Here is a 19,483-nt window from a genome sequence, read left to right on the forward strand (position 1 = left end):
GAAGAGATGCATTCAAAAAGCACAGAAAGTACAGTGCACATGGATGTCTCCACAGAACAGATGTGCTGTCTGTCTTCATTTGTGTCAGCTGCACCTACCATTCTAGAATTCCAAGGACACCAGGAGAAATGGTGTGCGACCTGACAATGGACAACACGACAGGCTTCCAGAGCACAGGGCTCGGTGTCCTCTGAAGTCACCGTCTGTTGCCTGTGCTACCCTTTCAACCAGTGTACAGTTGCTGTAGTAACCAATGAACACAACACGTGGCTCCAAGCATGTGGGATGGGAGGATGTCTTGTCCTCTTTTAAATGTGGTTTAATTACTAAGTAGCTAAAGTGCAGTGTGCCATGCAGTGTAAATATTTTATGACTTCATCACTGGATAACTCCGGTTTTTATACCAAGAAAGTTTTAGGGGTAAAGTGGTACTAGCTAACATTAAGTGACGTTATGTCCAAGAAATGTGTGTGGAGAAGTTCAAAATGGACAGAAAAAACAAGAGTAAAGGTGGATCTGAAAGTGTTATCTTGGATTTTGTAAATTTTTTTACATGCTGAATTAATCTGTGGATCTTTTTGATTAAGAGCACAAACTTTAGTTGTGAAACATGCTTTTCTAAAAAAGCTGATGGGACTACTTTAATGTTGAAACTAAGTCACTTATAAATATATTTTAGAGCACAGGCGAAACAGCATATTTAGGTTACAATGAATATGCACCCAATATTTTATGAAATTAATGAGAAATTGCATAAGAGCTTATAAAATACCTTGTTACTGCTTTTAGTTAGCAGACTGTGGATTCTAATAAAATATTTATATTGTGAAATAAATGAGTTAAAAAGTGTTATGTATATATACTAATATCCAACAACAAGTATAATCAACTTGTATCATCAATGAGAAATTTAAAAAAACGGGCCGGGATTTAGTTCAGTGGCGTGGGTGCCTTCCTGGCAAGCACAAGCTCATGAATCCAATCCTTGGTACCTAAATAAATAAATAAATAAATAAAATAAAAAACAGTGCCTCTAAATACAATAAAAACTCTTTGGAAATAAAATCATTTCCATTTGCTGCTACTACTGCTTCCTCTTCTTCTTCCTCCTTTTTTTTTTTTCTTTTTTTTTTTTTTTGGTTCGTTTGTTTCTGAGACAGGGTTTCACTATGTAGTGCAGGCTGGACTTGAACTCACAGCGGTCCACCTGCCTCATCCTCCTAAGTGCTAAAAAGACAGGAATAAGCATTCATGCTTGGCCCTGTTTACTTCGTTTTTAACAGGGTGTTTCACTGCTTTATATCTCTTACCCTCAGTGAGTCTAATAGTTACTTACCTAACCGAACTATCAAAATCTTAATGGCAAAATTTTAAATAAACCCTAACAGTGGTGCCTTGGTTCACAAACCTAATTCTTTCAACCATTCTGGTTGCGACCAAATTGCAACCTTAGAAAAAATTAAATCCTAATCCTGAGAAAACAGCCTAATTCCTGTTTTACAGATTCCCCAAATCATCTTTTGTTCTTTTTTTGTACCAGGGATGAAACTCAGGACCTCGCACTTGCTAGGCAGGTGCTCGTGCCATTGAGCTAAGTCCCCAGTCCCCCAAATTATCTATAATGTAATATCCTTTGTCAGATTAGAAAGAGTTAAAATAAAACCGTAATGCTAAAAGGCATGAATTAATTGGCAAGCAAATATAAAATCAAATTTGTTTCCAAGCATTCTTAATGTTTTCTGTCTAAAAGCAATAAAAAATTAGGATAAATTACATATAATTAATAATCTTTATCAATGCCTAACTTGATAATTGAGAAGAAATTCTTAGCCAGAAAGCTAAACTATTTTACTGAAACATAAAATAACTAATTTTGAAATTGTTAACCTGTTAGATAAAGATATTACCATAGCAATCAAAAAAAAAAACTCTCCTCTCTTAAATAACTCAAATGGTTTTAAAAGTAATTAGGTTTGTTGGATACTGAAAAAAAACAAAAATCATAGGTTTCTTTGTATAGTTTTCATATTCTTAGCAACTAAATTATCAACTATTAAAGCAAAATTAATAACTTTAAGTCAGAGTATATCAATTAAAATATCCCTCCAGATTATTAATTTTTAAGTAAACAAACTAAAATGTTTGTAATGCTTTTTTAATTAAAAACTACTTTTAATTAATATGGTTACATATGCCTATAATTTCAACCCTCAGGAGGTTGATGCAGCAGGATCATGAGTTCAGAGTCAGCAGCTTCTGTTATAGAGGGAGTTCAAGGCCAGCTTGGACTACATAATGAGACTCTGTCTCAGCAAGCAAACAAAGCAAAATTTTTCATGGGTATTCTTTAAAATCCTGATATCTAAAATCCATATTTTAAAATTAAAAACAGAATTAGCTATAATACCACTTAAGATATCATATTTATTAAATTAGTACCAGTATACTGAAAATCCTTTTAGGGAAAGAAAATGAAACTTAAGTCCAAACAGAAAATGTTAATAGCATTTTAAACTAACATTCTGGACATGACTGCTAATATTAATAATATGTTCTCTTAAGTTATGTTAAGAATGTTTTGGGCTGGGGATTTAGCTCTGTGGCATAAGCGCCTGTCTTTCAAGCACGCAATTGTGAGTTCAATGGGAAGGGGTTGCGGGGGTGCAGAATATCGTCTGTTGATGCAAAATAAGGAATATGTATGCATAAAAGTATAAATAATACACAAAGTATTAAAAAATCTCAACATGATGTTACAGCTTTAGAAAGTCAGAAAAATAAATTAAATTTTTATTTTTCAGATTAAAAAACTAAAATTTAAAACTTTAAAGGACTGGCTGCAGTTAAAAATTCTGAGAAAAAACCAATGCTTATTCTAAAGTACACATTATAATTATAGTTAATTGTTTCATGGATTATATAAAAAGTATAAAAACAAAGTATTTTGTGTCATCAGTGACAAGTGATGAATCCTTTAAATGTGTCAATGAAATCATTAACCTATGATCATTTAAGGGGGTTTCTAAATTTCAAATGTCATTAATATAATAAAAGTTTATGTTAAGTTATAGAAAATGTAATTTTCATAAGACAGACTATAAAGGATTATATTGTATGATCTTTGGAAACAGGTTAGCATTCAAATAAAAACAATTTCAATATTTTAAATACCTTAAAAAATTCCTGAATAAAAATTTTTAAAGAAATACCTTCTACCACTCTAAAAGTTTTAATGCTTACATTGTGCATAAAAATTAAATAATATATGAATGTTTCTTGAGGAGAAAAAAAGTTTTGATGTTAAATTACTTTTATTATGTTACTAAACAAATACACAAATATAGAACCAGATGTAAAATCCTTGTGGTTCTTACAAAACTATAAACTAAAAGTTACAGTAAAACTACAAAACAAAACAAAAAAGTAGCTAAATTAATATAAGGAGATTCTTTTGCTTTAATGCTTGCTATATCAATGTTGTATTGGTTACTTCAAAATCTGCTTTATTTTATTCATGCCTGCTCTGCTATGAAAGATCATAGCTTTTTATCTGAATAAACTATATTAACACATCACTTGGCTAACACTAGTTAGGCTTACCATATGAACACACATTTATAATAGCACTTGTGCCTTTATAATGTCATTATATTGAAACATGTCAAGTTTACTATCACAAAAGCTATACTAATCATAATCATAAATAGTTATAAACATTGATACATTATTTAGCAAGCAGACTTCTAAAAGACTTAGAATATGCTTTAATTAAATCTTTTCAAAATGAAAATTAAAACAGAAGATTTATATAGATCTCACAAGCACCAAAAAGTATGCCAAGGCCATGAAGCACTCTAGGCTGAGAACCACCAAGCTAAAAACAAACTCAAAGAGGGGAAATGTGGCGCCAAAGAAGAGGACCTAGGAATATACTCTGCTTTTTGAGTATTCTTTTGGTCATATGCTCTACTGCTTCTTTCATATTAGATGAATTTACACAATGTGCATGTTATATAAACATTTTAACAGTTCACTTTTCAGGGAATGAGCAAAGTTTCATTATAGAGAATACGATTATTGTTTCCATCAACGAAAAGGGGAACACATATTCTTTTAACGTAGTAACATGCATCAGTTTGTGTCACAGATGAGAACAAGCCCACCCACAGACCCCGTCTGCACATCAGGTATGCCAAGATGTGTGAAAAGGTACACCTGCTCTTCATCACCCGGCCCTTCCTTTATGTTCAGGCCAGACCTCTACTATTCTCTGGACACGTATTTCCAGATACTGCTTGGCAATCTCTTTCTTGATGTCTGTATGAATAAAAATCAACATAGACAAGCCTTAAAATCATTATCTTTCTCCAGCAAAAACTGGACTCTTGCTTAGTTAACAGTTCTATCAAATAATAGACAAGTTAGAAATAACAGAATCTGATTTCTCCTTCCAATCGTACCATATTCAACTTGCACAAAAGTATCCACTAGATCAATTCCTAGCAGAAATGTTTGCATCAGATTGTGTATGTCTTAAAGTTTTTAAAAATATTGACATATAATCTAAAAATTTTCTACAGTATTTACTTCCATATACTCACAAACACAGGGGGAAATCTTTTTAATTGTAATATTGTAATCTGTAAGATGTACTATAATTTATTTAACATTCCCTTAATGTTGAACATTTTCATGACTTCTCAATGTTTTTATAATAAATAATGCCAGGATAAACTTTCATCATACAAATCTTTATGCAAATTTCTGGTTATTGGGTCCGGGGATATACCTCAGTGACGTAAGTGCTTGCCTAACAAGAACAATGTCCTTAGTTTGATTCCTGGTATCAAATTTCTGGTTATTTTCTTAGAATATAAAAACTAAAGGCCTTTGAAATATTCATTTTCAAATTACTTCCCATAAGATTATACAAATTTCATTCACATGAGGTCATTATACTACTAATAAAGTACTACATTATACTACTAATAAAGATGAGCTAACAAAGCTCACTCACTTTTTATGAGACCTTGGGCACATTATCTTCCCTGTGCTTCAATGTCCTCATCTTTAAAATGAGAATAACACTACTGCCTAACTCAAGGAGGCTGATGTGAAGGTAAAGCTAGTTAACACATGTGCAGCTTTTAGAAAAGTCCCTTACACGGTAGACGCACAGTAAGCACTACTATTACAATTTCTCACCAACAGTGAATGCTAGAGCACATAGAACTGATAGGACTCCAACTCATTTTAAAATGGCAACTATGTCTGGAAACAGCATTGGGGAGCACAGATCCTTTCCAAACTTAGCATGTGTGCGATGTATGGATATAGACAGCACTCTCACTTAAGAGAGAAAAGATGAAGCCAATTTTAGGTCAATTTTTAGTGAACTCAAGGAGAAGCAAGGTTTATTTGGAATAAGGGTGACAATAACTACACTTAGGCAAGTGTGTCACAGAGGAAGAACAGAGTGGCAGAATTTGAGGTTTGTAGAAATGGGTCAGATGAAGTGTTCAAAGGAGTGTGAATTTCTAAATTCAAAAAATAAAAAGAACAAAGGTTTGTCCTTCCGCAAGATGACTCAGATAAAGATGAAGGGAGACACTGTAATTATTTCTAGGTCTTCTGAAAGTATACATTCACTTGAGTTTCTGCAACGGTATGAAGATGCACGTGATGGCACACAGAAATAAATAACCTCGCAAACTTTACCACATACAAAAAGCAGACCCAATTGCTGGCACTGCTGGAAGTAATCTCAGTTGTGATTTCTATTTCAGTGTTTCCTTCATTAGAACATGTTAATGTTTTCTCCTAAATTTTATTTCTAGATTTACTAATTAGAATACACAACCACATAAATATGGTTTTCATTATTACTTAATTTGATGCACTGTGATTCCTACAAACAAGGTCATGTGCTATCTTACTGCCTACTCATAGTCTTGCGAGATTTTCACCTAATTTGTCATCTTGGCATTTCACTGCACAGGACGGTATTTTGTCACTTCAAATCTGGCCATTTCAACATGTACTTTCTTGTCTATTATTTTTCAAAATATAAAATAAAAGCAGTATTACTGTCAACCTGTTACATTAATAATTTTCTTTTTTCTTTCTTTTTTTGGTCTTTTTCATTTTTATCGGTACCGGGGATCGAACTCATGACCGCCTGCTTGCAAGGCAGGTGCTTATGCCGCTGAGCTAAATCCCCAGCCCCTTACATTAATAATTTTCAACTCAGAAAACTATTACACTAAAATCTAAATCATTTCTCATTTTTACAGATGAGCAAAGTTATCTGAAAAAATTAAGAAATTTTTCTAAATTCACAAAGTAAACAGCAGAACTCAGACTACACTTTAGGGTTTCAGATTTTATCTACTGCTCTGTTTTAATGTTCCTGTTTTAAAATCCATTTTGTATTCTTGACAAACAACCAAATTTCACAATGTCTTAAGATTTTTTGAAGTTCCAAATACTGTTTTGCAACTCCTAGATTATATGGTAAGATTAAAATATAGGAGGTAAAGCAGATGTAAAAGAAGTCAAATAGCTTCACCACCCAGGAGCTTACAAAATTAAGAAAACAAAGACTCACATCAACAATTTTTAAAAAAATTTTATTTAAGGAGAAAAAGAAAAAAGCAGAGAAAGGGTACAAGTTATACAGATTTACAGAAAAAAATAAACAGTAGGAAATCACTAGTTAATGGATTACATACTGTCTTCTTAGAAATAATTGCTCAAGTTACAAAATTAAAGCTTATAAAGTGGACATTCCAACAGTGAGACTGCAAACAGTTCTGTTCAATGATCCAACAAAACTCAGTAATATCATTATCTATCTTATACACTTAAATATACATGCAGTTATATCGTTTAGAGCACTTTCTTTTCCTCTCTTTTGTACAATGACAATTACACATTTTGGGTTTTGTTGTTCCCACAGTTCTTATTACCTTTTTGGAAGAGAGTAGAACCAAATGTGACATAACAGAACAGAGTCAGTCAAATCAAAAGGGTGGACATAATAGATAATATAAAAGCATAATACAAGGTGATCAACAATGGTTACCATAATGCTTCCTGCTATCTCTAATAGAATTGCCTATATCATCAGTTGTAATAAAATTGAACAAAACAGTAAAGAACAAAATCAAAAACATTGGAGACATTATAGGTCTTCAAAAGTAGATAATAGTCAACCAGAATGGGCGTCATAATGAATCCCACTATCTTCACAGTTGTTGCCTAAACTTTCGAACCTGGTACTATCAAGCAAAACAGAAGAGAGGAACATCAGTCAAAACAAGATAGTGAAAGCAATACAGGGCTTTAAATCAAGATAATGGAAAGTCAAAGTGGGTTACTATAACATATCCTGCTATTTTTTTTATTTATTTTTCCCTTAATTAAAAGGATAAAAATAAAAAAGTAAATAATAAAATGAAGATTGAGATAAAAGAGGGCATAACAGCAAAACAGCGCAGATCAAAACATAACCATTTAAGCAAAATAGTGTTTCACCACAAGATAATCCCCAAACAAAAGTAATTACCAAATTGTCTCTTTCCTTGAAATCTTTGAGTATAACTTCGTATACTGTAGCATCAAATATATCAAAACAATGTAAAACCATTTAAGAGAATGACAGTATTACAGGGTATTTAGAATCAACTAACAGAAAATGAACAATGGTTTCTGTATAATCTCCTTGTCTTTAAAAGTTTTTGCTTATACTATCATATATAATAAAATCCAATAAGATACAACCTGTTTAGACCAATGGAGACAGAAGAACAAAAGCTTGATGAGACTTCAAAACAAGATGATACTAAATCAGTATTACCTCTTAAGATGCATTTTCTCCAAAATAGCTGTTCCTATCATCCAATCTTCTCTGCCTCATTTCTGTTGAGCTCTTTTTCTGTCATTAGTTGTCAGTTTGTCTTCTTCATTTCACTTTCTGCTCCATTCATTGTGGCCTCTCTGCCACTATTTCTGGATTCTTCGTATTTTTCTTTTTTAGAATATCCTGCAGTATTCTCTGTAGAGTTGAATTGGTGGTTGCATATTCCCCTAGTTCCTCTTTATCCTGGAAGCACCTTGTTTTTCCATCAATTTCCAGGGATAGCTGTGCAGGATATATCAATCTTGGCTGGAGAATATTATCTTTCAAAGCTTGAATTATTTCCCCCCATGCTCTTCATGATTTGATGGTTTGTGCTGAGAAGTCTGCTGTAATTCTGATGGGTGTTCCCTTGTAAGTGATCTGTTTCTTGTCTCTGACGGCTTTTAATATTGTTCTTGTATTGGATTTCTGGAATTTTAATTATTATATGCCTGGGTGTTGCTCTGTTTGGGTTGTAGGTGGCTGGGGTCCTGTATGCTTCATACAACTGAGTATCTTTACCTTTTGCTAAATTAGGAAAATTCTCCTGGATTATTTCTGAGTAGTTTTTGTAGTTCATTTGTTTGTGTCCCTACTTCTTCTATGTTCTTAATTCTTAAGTTATAGATCCTCTTATCATCTTCTAGTCTTTGTATTATTGCTATTTGTTTCCTTTGTTATTTTTAAGAAGCTTTTCATTTCATGCTCCCATATTACAAATCTGCCCTCCAGTTCAGATAATCTGTCCTTAGTTTCTTTCAAGCTGTTATGCCAGTTTTCAATAGAGTTTTTAGTTTCCTGGTAATCTCTTTGAACCTGCTTCACATATTCTATGCTTTCTCTATTTTCTCCATTAAACAATTCTCCCCTCTTTTTCTGTTCTTCCATTCCACCATCTATTTTTTCTTGGGTGGTGCTTAGCATTTCTCTTAACTATTCTGCTTATGTCTAGCTTCAGGTCATTAATAACTTCATTCCTGAACTTGTCTATGAGGCTCTCGAGAAAGCACTTTATATCTATTGGTGCTGTGTCTGCTATTGCCTCTTTCTCAGGATTGGGGGCCCAGGAGCCTTTCTTGTTGCTGCCTCTTCCCATATTCTTTGTTCCTTATATATGCAAGCGTATATAGGAGGCCCAGTTTCCTTCCCTGTCGGCCACAGTCTGATTGAATTGCACCGGCTAGGTGTTCCCGCCCACTGCAGCGCACCAGGAAGTTGCAGACTAGGCAGCCTATGCGGGGCCCACCCCTCCAGGCCACCCTCAGGCTCTGGGATCTGGGTTGTGCTAGCCTACTGGGTCTCAGCCAGCAGCGTCACGTAGGCTAGGCACTGCTCACCAATCCCGCTTGAGAGGGGGATACGTGGCTGAAGTCACTGTAGTGCCCTGTTCCCTCAAGTCTGCCTGGTCCCAGAATGTCCTCTGTTGGAGTCTCCTAGACCGTGGGAGAGTCCCAGTTTCTCTCACTCACTGCAGGTCAATGCACAGCTCCCCACCCGTCCTGCTTTCAACTCTGTTCACCGATTCCCATTCTCAGAGCTTTCACGTGTCTCTTTCCCTGCCGAGCCAATGGGTCTTTCAGAGAGCCTCCGTAGCTGCTGCTATCTGTCTGCCATGTTCTCCAGGAAGTCACATCAACAATTTTAAATGACAGAAATTAACAAATACCAAAGTCTAACGTAGAGTATAATTTCAAGATTGTGGTGCCTTCTGCCTTGCCTTTGTTGCCACGTATTTTGCTTTTCCAGGTCTCTTTTGTTGCCCCCAAATGAATTTTAGAAATTCTCTGTATCTATGAGGTATGTTAATACTATTTTTATCCGGATTGCATCAAATCTGTGTTAACAGTTATGGGAGTCTGGCCATTTTCACAATGTTGATTCTTTCTATCTATGAGCAAGGGATATCTTTCCATCTTCTGGTATCTTCTTCAGTCTCCTTTTTCAAAGTACAGTAATTTTCAATATACAGCCTTTTTACAACTTTTGTTAGATTGATTCCTAAGTGTTTCATTTTTATGGATGCTATTGTGAAAGGTACTAGTTCCCTAATTTTCCTCTTAGTGAGTTTTTTGTTTGTGTACAGGAATGTTATTGATTTTTGAGGACTGATTTTGTATCTAGCTATACTGTTGAATTTGTTTATTAACTCTTAAGAGGCCAAACATGTTCACTGGAAGAAAGATAGCCTCTTCAATAAATGGTGCTGGAAAAACTGGCTTTCCACATGCCTAAGACTAAAACTAGACAAGTCTTATCACCACGTACTAAAGTCAAAATAGATCAAAGATATAAATATGAAAACAGAAACACTAAATATACTGGAAGACTATGTAGATAGAAATCTTGAAGACACAGGGTTAGGCAAAGAGTTCATGAACAAAGCACAAACTGCGTGAGAAGTACTTTAAAGAATCAACAACTGGGATCTCTTCTTATTTAAATGCTTTAGACATCAAAAGAAATCACCAGAAGAGCGAAAAGAAAACCCCACAGAATAGGAAGAAACTTTAGCCAATTGTTCCTCAGACAAAGGACTTCTACCAAGAACATATAAGAACTGAAAAAAAACAGGCCCCCAAATTCAAAGACCTACTCCAAAAATGGGCATCTGAGATGAATATGCACTTTTCAGAAGAAGAAATACAAATGACAAATACATATATAAAAAATGTTCAACATCACTGGTCATTTGAGAAATACAGCTCAGTGGCACAGCACTTCCCTGGTAAATGCAAGGTCCTGAGGTCGATTCGCTGTATCAAAAACAAAAAACAAAAAACCCTGAGATTCTATCTTGCTCCAGAAAGAATGGCTATTATCAAGAAATCAACCAATAACATGCTGAAGGGGAAAAAGGAAACCTTCTTCATCACTGATGGGAGTGTAGACTGGTGCAGCCATTGTGGAGATTCCTCAAAAAACTAGGACTGGAGGTCTGTTATGGTTTGCCTCACGCAGCCATGGAGGCAGGCGTCTGTGAAAGACCCGTGGTCCAATGCTGGGATTATAGGTGTGAGTGCTACATCCAAGTGGGTGTAGCCTACATACACTACAAGGGACATAAAGAGCCTTCTCTCCGTGTTCCTCCCCTTGTGCTCTTGTTGCTTGTGCTGTTTTCTGCTGCCATGAATTGTTGCTCCTCCACCATGTGCACTTTTGTCTTGGAGAGAACTGAGTATGGACTGAAACCTCCAAAAACTGTAAGCTAGGGGCTGGGTATTTAGCTCAGCGGCATAAGCGCCTGCCTTGCAAGCAGGCAGTCATGAGTTTGATCCCCGGTACCACTAAAAAGGAAAAAGAAAAAAAAAAAACCTGTAAGCTAAATAAACCTTTCCTTTCTTCCTTATGGGCATTGGGTATTTTGTCTCAGCAAAAAGAGAAAAGTAACCAAGACAAGGTCCCATTCAATCAAGCTATTTCCCTTCAGGTATTTTCCCAGAAGAATTGAAAACAGCATCATAATATAAGATCCAAAAAGTAATAGTTAAATCCTGGAAACAATTCAAATGCCCTCAGCTGAGGAATGGATACAAAAGATGTGATATTTTTATACAATGCAATACTACTTAGCTATAAAGGACAAGCTTGAGGCTTTATAGGTAAAATGGATGCAACTTGAAATCACAGTCATAAGTGAAATGATTCAGACTGACACGTGTAAATATCATCTTGTCTCCCTAGTGTGAAAAACTGAAAGGACAAATAAATGTACAACTGACACTGTGAAAATGAAACGGTAAGAAACTGCTCAAAAGGAAAGAAATGGGATAGGGGAAAAGGGAAAAGAAAGAAGGGAATGAACGAATATATATGATAACTACACTATTAAGCTCTATTAGTTCATCAAAAAGAATGGTTTGTGCTTTTGCTGTCTGACTACTTTTTCATGACTATAGTTTATAATTTGAACAACTACTTTGAAAACAGCTATACATAATATATTAACCATTGTTAATCTGCTATTACTTTGTTTTGAAATTCTGTATCATTTTTTATTTTTTTATTTTAAAATTTAAAAAAGTAGAGTAAGATGAATTAATTAGTATTCAAAGAACAGAAAGTCAAAATAGGCTAAAGAAGTTAAAGACAATGCTGACACAGATCTGTCCTTTCCAATGTATTAGCTTCTAGGCACATCTGACTAAATAAAACTTTAAAAGTAACTTAAAAATCAGTTCCTCAGGTGCTGGGCATATAGCTCAGCAGTGAAAGTGTGTGCCTGGCAAGAGTGAGGTCATAAATTCAATCCCTGATACTAAAAACCAAAACAAAACAAAAATCACTTCCTCAGTGGTACTAAGCATATTTCTTTTTTAAAAAAAATTTATTTAAGGAGAAAAAGAAAAAAAAACACGGTACAAGTTATACAGAATTTCAAAAAAAATAAACAGGAAATCACTACTTAATAGATTACATACTGTCATCTTAGAAATAGATGTTCAAGTTACAAAATTAAAGCATATAAAGTGGACATTCAAACAGTGAGACTGCAAACAGTTCTGTTCAATAATCCAACAAAAACTCAGTAATATGGTTATCTATCTTATACGCTTAAATATACATGCAGTTATACCCTTTAGAGCATTTTTCTTTTCCTCTCTTTTTTTACAATGACAATTACACATTTTGGGTTTTATTACTCCCACAGTTCTTATTATTTTTGTTTTGAAGAGAATAAAACCAAATGTGACATAACAAAACACAGTCAGTCAAATCAAAAGGATGGACATAGTACATAATGTAAAAACAGAATACAAGGTGATCAACAATGGTTATCATAATGCCTCCTGCTATCTTAAAAAGAATTACCTTTATCATCAGTTACAATAAAATTGAACAAAACAGTAAAGAACAAAACCAAAAAAACCAAAACATTGGAGACATTACAGAACTTCAAAAGAAGATAACAGTCAAACCAGAATGGGCGTCATAATGAATCTTATTGTCTTCACAGTTGTTGCCTATACTCTTAAACTTGGTACTATCAACCAAAGCAGAATAGAGCAAAATCAGTCAAAACAAGATGGTGAGAGCAACACAGAGTTTCAAATCAAATTAATAGGAAATCAAAGTGGGTTACTATAATATATCCTGCTATTTTTAATTTACTTTTTCCCTTAATTTAAAAGATAAAAAAGTAATAAAAAAAGATTGAGATAAAAGAGGACGTAACAACAAAACAGCACAGGTCAGAACATAACCATTTAAGCAAAATAGTGTTTCACCACAAGATATCCGGACATAAAAGTACTTACCATAGTATCTCTTTCCTTGAAATCTTTGAGTATAACTTCATATACTGGAGCATCAAACATATCAAGACAATGTGAAACCATTCAAGAGAATGACAGTATCACAGGTTATTTAGAACCAACAGAAAATGAACAATGGTTTCTGTATTACCTCCTTGTCTATAAAAGTTTTTGTTTATATTATCACATATAATAAAAACCAGTAAGACACAACATGTTAAGACAGATGGAGACAGAAGAACAAAAGCTTGATAGGACTTCAAAACAAGATGATATTAAATCAGCACTAGCTATTATGATGTCTTGTTTTCTCCAAAATAGCTATTCCTACCATCCAACCTTCTTTGCCTCATTTCTGTTGAGCTCTTTTTCTGTGATTAGTTGTCAGTTTGTCTTCTTCATTTCACTTTCTGCTCCATTCATTGTGGCCTCTCTGCCACTGTTTCTGGAATCTTGGTATTTTTCTCTTTTAGAAGGTCCTGCAGTATTCTCTGTAGAGCTGAATTGGTGGTTGCAAATTCCCCTAGTTCCTCTTTATCCTGGAAGCACCTTGTTTCTCCATTAATTTCTAGGGACAGTTGTGCAGGATATATCAATCTTGAAGGTTATTGTCTTTCAAAGCTTGAATTATTTTGCCACATGCTCTTCGTGATTTGATGGTTTGTGCTGAGAAGTCTGCTATAATTCTGATGGGTGTTCCCTTGTAGTGATCTATTTATTGTCTCTGACAGCTTTTAATATTCTGTTCTTATATTGGATTTCTGGAATTTTGATTATTATATGCCTGGGTGTCGTTCTGTTTGGGTTGTAGGTGGCTGGGGTCCTGTATGCCTCATACATCTGAGTATCTTTACCTTTTCCCATATTAGGGAAGTTCTCCTTGATTATTTCTGTGAATAGTCTTTGCAGTTCATTTGTTTGTATCCCTGCTTCTTCCTTTACATTCTTAAGTTACAGATCCTCTTATCATCTCCTAGGCTTTGTATTGTTACTGCTTGTTTCCTTATTTTTAAGTTTTTCCTTTCATGCTCTCACATTACAAATCTATCCTCCAGTTCAGATAATCTATCCTTAGTTTCCTTCAAGCTGTTATGCCAGCTTTCAATAGAGTTTTTAGTTTCCTGGTAACCTCTTTGAACCTGCTTCATGTATTCTACATTTTCTCTATTTTCTCCATCAAACAATTCTCCCCTTATTCCACCATCTGTTTTTTCTTGGGAGGTGCTTAGCATTTCTTTAACTATTGTAGTTATATCTTTCTTTATTTCGTTAAATACTTTACTTTTGAACTCGTCTATGAGGTCCCAGAGATACCGTTTTATGTCTATTGGTGCCATGCCTGATACTGCATGTTTTCTGTCCTTATTCTCCTTTGCATTTACCTTTACTGGATGAGTATTCTCAGGATTGGGGACTGAGGACCCTTTCTTGTTGCTCCTTCTCCCATACTTTTTGTTCCTTCCATACAAGTATATATAGGAGGCCCAGTTTCTTTCTTTATCTCTTACAGTTTGTTTGAATCGCGCCAGCTAGGTGTTCCCGCCCACTGCAGTGTACTAGGGAGACACAGACTTGGGCAGCCTATGCTGGGCCCGCCCCTCCATGTCAGTCAACCTGCTGAAGGCTTCAGTGCATTAGGGTGCACTGCCAGGTGCAGGGACCTGGTTTGTGCTAGCCTATTGGGTCTTAGTCTGTGGCATCATCCAGGCCAAGTGCTCCCCACCAATCCTGCTTGAGAAGGGAATATGTGACTGAAGTCACTGCAGCGTCCTGTTCTGGCTAGTCTGCCTGGCCCAGAATGTCCTGTGTTGGAGCCTCCTAGTCTGTGGAAGGTCCTCGTTCCTGTTACTCACTACAGCTTGATGCAGGGCTCGCCACCAGCTCTGCTCTCAATTTGATTCACTGATTCCCGTTCTCAGAGCTTTCGCGTCTCTGTCCCTGCTGTGCTGATTCAGATGCAGCAGCGGTGGCAGGAAATTCAAGCTGCGGCTTCCACAGTTGCAGGTTCCAACTTTGGCAATGAGACTTTAGCTGTTCCAGTTGTAGCACCAGGATTGCATTTCCAGTTGGTTTCTCTCAGCTTAGTTCGTTCCTGCGTCGGCAGGGTATATCTCCCCCGGCTTAGGATTCCTCACACTGCACCATTCCTGGATTTTAACCTGGCTATCTCAGAGAGCCTCCGTAGCTGCTGTTATCTATCTGCTATGTTCTCCCAGAAGCCTACTAAGCATATTTCAAGTGCTCCACAGCCACATATACTTGTGGCTATTGTACTAGACAAGTTACAAAACACTATGATTATTATACAAAATTCTACTGAATGTAACAGGATTTCTGGATCTTATATTTTTGGATCTTATATTTTTGTATGCTGTTTTATGATGGATAAAATGGCAGAGCAAGGCTGTGTTAAGTCAAGAACAAGAGAGGAAAAATAAGCTTGCTTGAAAAAACACATGTAGGAATTAAAGATTAAAAGCAATAAAATTTAAGATTATGAATTTTGGTATTTAAAGAAGAACAAATAACTCCTCTTAAAAAAGAGTAAAAGATGAAAAGAAAACTGACCTTAAAGAGACTTTTAGCACATATATGGACTAAGTGTGGTATAAGTAAATCACTGAATAATGAGGTATATTTACACATACATACATAGCTCAAGTAAAAACTGCCAGTTTTCCAAACTGCTTGAGTCAATTTATATGTCTACTGGCAATTTAGCATTCCAGTTGTTTGACATATTGTTAACATCTGACATTGCAAACCAATGATAGGATCATCCAAGCAAGATCAACCAATGTTTTATCTGACTGGCAAGTTTGAGGCCAATCTGGGCTAAACAGTGACTTCAGGCCAGTCTCAAACACAAAGCAAGATCCTGTCACAAACAAACAAACAAACCAACAAAGAGAAAAAAACTCCATCTCATAACTCCACCAAAATAATTACAATCTTATATTTGTACTGTTTGAATTAATCCTTTCTAGAAAAAAGATAAAATCTATGACATTTATAAAAACAGGATTTCCTATATTCTGTAATGTTATGTTATAAAACATAACAGGATTAAAAAATACATAACTATCCTAATTTATTTACTGTACAAGTTTAACAAAGTAATTGGGATTCACAAACATGAATTAAATCATAATTCACACATCACAATTTTAAGTCAAAATTTAAGAAACTTATCATCTTTTTAAAAATTATGTTTGATTTTCTAACTTTACCCTTACCTACCTACTCTTTCTTTTCATCATAGATAAAATAAAACACAAATATAGAAGAAGTGCTGGGTATACTATTATCTTAGTTCTATTTCCTAATTTGGCCATGGAAATGCTACACTGAAAAAATCCGTGACAATAATCAACTGACCTCTTATTTGAGTATCATAACTATTCCTTTGTATGAATATATTGTTTTCATGCCACCATTCTGTTCTGTTTTTAGAAAAAATACATACATATTGAGTACAACTGAAACACGTAAGTCATTTAGGAGGCAAAACTCTAAAAGAGCTCCATGGCCTCCAACCTCTAGTACTCCTCCCATAATTATATATAGGGTAAGAAGGCTTTGATGTTTTGTTTTTCAGTTTTTTGAGACAGTGTATATCTGATATGCATGGTAGGGTTGCCTTGAACTCACTTGATTCTTGGCCATCCTCCTGCATTGGCCTCCTGAGTACTAGGATTGCAGGCATGTGCAGCCAGCTCTAAGTGAGATTTTGAAGAAGTAATTGTGGTTGCTCTTCTATATGGAGGGACATGATTGGGTTTACTCTAACTCAGTGACAGTAAACCTTTTAAAAACTGAGTGCCCAAACCTAAAAGCCACACAGTCATTGCAAAGTGCCAACACTGTAATTAAACCTGAGTGCTTGCGTGCTAAGGCGCTGCAAGAACACTTGGCTCAAGTCCTGACAGAGAGGCCTCTGTGTTCCCAGTGGTATGTGCCACCAATGCCCTAACATATGACATAAGCACTTAAAGACAGTTTTTCTAGATAATACTGGGAGAAGTCACTCTCCCTCTGCTACTGCTGGCTTGACCACAGAGGAGCCACCTGAACATGACTGTAAAAGTGGATGTACAGGTAGTTTGCTAAGAGCAATCTTTGTAGAAACAGGAAAAGAGGAGTATCAGCCCTACAACTCAATGGCAAGAAACTAAATACTGCCAATGACTTACACTGTTAGTTGATTTTTTTTTCTCCCAGAGCCAACAAAAAGGAATGCAGCTCAGTCAACTTCATTATTTTTCCCTCCTGAGTTCCTAAGCAGTCATGAGCACTCAGGCCAATTTACTGAACTGTGAAGTAATTGACAGGGATGTTAAACTGTTAAGTTTGTCATAATTTTTTAAGCAGCAACAAAAAATTTGTGTAAAGCTTATTGTCTTGGTTACTCTCCTTGCTGGTGCAAAACACCTAATAACCAAATTGAAGGAAGGAAAGGTTTATTTAGCTCACTGTCTGTAGAGGTTTCAATCCAAGTTAGAGAGTGGGGGAGGCTGGCTCCAAAGCAGTGTGACATGGCACTGGGGTAACACTTCAAAGCAGCAGCCAGGGCAAAAAAAGGGGCAAACAGACCTCTTCTCCTAGCTTATATTGCACACAGGCCACCTCCCCCACTCTCCAAGGTAGGTGTAGCACTCACAAAATCTCCTTGCCCTCCTTCGCACAGGAGGAGGATATTTACAAAGAACTACCCTGGCTCCCTGCTGAGTCTCTCCATTAAACCTCTAAACTTCTCAAGTTGACACAATATATCAACCATAACCTTTATCAACTTCAAAAGTTTCAAAGCTAGGCATGGTGCCTGTAATCCCAGCACTCATAAAGCTGAGGCGGGGAGGATCATCCTGAGTTTAAGACCAGCCTGGGTTACAAAGTGAGCTCAAAGCCAGCCTGAAGTACATAGTGACATCCTGTCTCAAAAAGACAAAATAAAGTAAAAAATAAAGTTTCAACACAGTTAAATTCTATAAAATTACCAAGAAAGTTTTCTTTGTGCCCCTGGCAATCCTTTCTCCCACATGTTCCCCCAAGAACCACTCATGTAATTCTATCATTATACTAACCTTGGATTTCTTCTTGTAGAATCCATGTAAACACTCATAAAGAAATTATCTACTCAGTCTGATGATTTTAAGATTCATCTGTGTTACTGCAAGTATCAAGAGAAATTCACTTCTATTGCTGAATACTAGTATTTTATTGTGTGAATTACCACAATTTGTTCATGGTATAATTTGGGTTATTTTATCCTTTACTGTAAGCAAGTTACTAAGAAGATTTTGTATAGTATCCGTATGGACATGTTTTTGTTCTTCTGAGGTAAATACTTGGGAGAAGCCTGGATTATGTGTAGATAATATTCTTAAAGATTACCAAAGTATTTCAAAGCAGTATTATCATTTTATATTCCCACAAACACAGTTCTAGGTTACTCTATATTCTTACCAAAAGTTGATACAAACCATTTTAATTTTAGTCAATCCAATGTGTAAAGTGGTTTCTCATTATGATTTTAGTTTCTAATTTCCTAGTTAAAACTAGCACTGACAAAATTTGAATTTTCTTTTGCAATAATTTAAAAGTTATGCTATGACTGATTCATATTCTAGTAGTTCTAATTGAACACTTAAAATTTAATAATATGAATTCTGCTTGCATTTAAGCATGAAAATAATGTAAGGATTGTTTTAAAGAGACAAAGTCCTGAGAGTATCTTTTAGGTGAAAAATGTGAAGGATTCCTCTGACTTCTAAAATAATTCTAGGAGAAGTTATAAATTCTTTTATGTAACTGCAAAAACACTAAAGGAAGGGAGTCTACAACCTATCTGACTGATGACAAAGAAAACGGACAGGTGGGCAAACATGTAAGTCCTCTTTTACAAGGTCTACTCTTTCTCAACATATTTTAAGTGCTTTAATTATTGCTTTCTTTCTTTCTTTCTTTCTTTTTTTTTTTTTTGTCTTTTTTGTTTTTATCGGTACCAGGGGTCGAACTCACGACCGCCTGCTTGCAAGGCAGGTGCTTATGCTGCTGAGCTAAATCCCCAGCCCCCAGATTACACAGATGGGAATTAAAGCTCCTAAGAGATGAACATCCAATGCTTTGAAGTAGTTAATATAATATAAAACACAAGACCTAAAAATAACTTTTAATATCAAAGTAAAAGGCAATGAAGCAAGTAACTTATTCATTTTCTTTGAAAAGAATGCTAGCCACAGCACCAAGAAAATAAAGGTCTACAATATTTTACTTCACTGAATTTTCATGCAAGAACAAGGAAGATAAAAATGAAGAATATTTTCCCCAT

The 19,483-nt window shown here is 35.3% G+C and overlaps 1 protein-coding gene across 6 annotated transcripts in view; it reads right to left on the reverse strand.

The window, feature by feature from the left end:
* The window catches only part of Wasf1 (WASP family member 1), a 79,770-nt gene that overhangs the window by 25,250 nt on the left and 35,037 nt on the right, over positions 1–19,483 (reverse strand). The window lies entirely within an intron of this gene.

This window comes from Cavia porcellus, unplaced genomic scaffold, assembly GCF_034190915.1.
Source record: "Cavia porcellus strain 051 isolate PalLab524CR breed Dunkin Hartley unplaced genomic scaffold, mCavPor4.1 scaffold_7, whole genome shotgun sequence".
NCBI classification, from domain to species: Eukaryota; Metazoa; Chordata; class Mammalia; order Rodentia; family Caviidae; genus Cavia; species Cavia porcellus.